This window comes from Leishmania donovani, chromosome 34 (assembly GCF_000227135.1).
Source record: "Leishmania donovani BPK282A1 complete genome, chromosome 34".
Taxonomy (NCBI): Eukaryota; Euglenozoa; class Kinetoplastea; order Trypanosomatida; family Trypanosomatidae; genus Leishmania; species Leishmania donovani.
The window spans coordinates 489,818-491,257 of NC_018261.1; positions in this window are offsets into that span (position 1 = coordinate 489,818).

The following is a 1,440-nucleotide window of genomic DNA, read 5'->3' on the forward strand; positions in this document are numbered from 1 at the left end:
AGCGCACCCCTTCGCCAGCATCCGTCAGCAGCGTCCAGGTCGCATTGCCCATCACCCTGGCGACGGCGCCCTTCACGCACACGCCGGACCGCCCCACGGCACGGCCCCTCTTGCCGGCCCTGAGCATCCCCACCCTGCCCGCCGGGCGCGTGCGGCGCACATAACCCACCAGGCATCCCGGGCCGTCCCCCGCCGCTCTTCCGTAGACGACGGCGGGTGGACCGTCCCGCAGGCACAGTCACCGCGCTGCCCGGGGCGCGACAACGCAAAATGTGCGCCGCCGCCACCAGCGCTTCACGCGGGCGAGCAACAGTAATGCCAAGTCACCTCAGGCGATGCCGAAGCAGCAGCACCACCCGTGCCGCCTACAGCGCAAAGCAGCGGGAGGTGCCTGCCGAGCAGGTCTCTTACATCCAGCAGCGCACCCCTTCGCCAGCATCCGTCAGCAGCGTCCAGGTCGCATTGCCCATCACCCTGGCGACGGCGCCCTTCACGCACACGCCGGACCGCCCCACGGCACGGCCCCTCTTGCCGGCCCTGAGCATCCCCACCCTGCCCGCCGGGCGCGTGCGGCGCACATAACCCACCAGGCATCCCGGGCCGTCCCCCGCCGCTCTTCCGTAGACGACGGCGGGTGGACCGTCCCGCAGGCACAGTCACCGCGCTGCCCGGGGCGCGACAACGCAAAATGTGCGCCGCCGCCACCAGCGCTTCACGCGGGCGAGCAACAGTAATGCCAAGTCACCTCAGGCGATGCCGAAGCAGCAGCACCACCCGTGCCGCCTACAGCGCGCAGACAGCTGCCAAAGATGCCTCTCAGCGCCGCGGCTCGCCAGTAGCAGAATGAATGCATTTGTGTGCGCATGCGTGCTCTTGGCTCCCGTGTGCCGGTGCCCGCGTTCACGCCTGGGCTGCTCCCCTCCATCACCGTGTGTCTCCAAGAGGCGCACGTGAGGCGGGCGCGAAGGTGCAGCAGAGAGAAGAGAGGGGCAGATCAAGAGGCATCCATGCAGACAGGGCCTGCGCGGCCACAAGGCGCACGCGCGCACAGGTACACATATTCACGCACACGGGCATACACGTGTGTGCACGCACAGACACGCACACGTGCACATGCATGCATGGGTAGATGCATGGGCATGCACCGACACGCGTGAACGCACACGCGCACGCGCAGAGCGCAGAGCGCAGCCCTACCGTTTCGCAGCACCGCAGAGCTCGGCGCTCCCCCTGCTCCTCCCCTCTCGGAGAAGATGGGGCGGCAACGGCGGCGGTGACACTGTTGGGGTGAGTCAGTCGAGGAACGGAGACAATAATGACAGAAAGCAAAAAGCAAGCAACGGAGAAGCACGAGGAGAGAGGGACGCACGCGCACGCGCTCCGCCCGCTCGGGCGAGCACAGGGGGCGGTGGTCGGCGGGGAAAACAAAGTGCGTGGCGT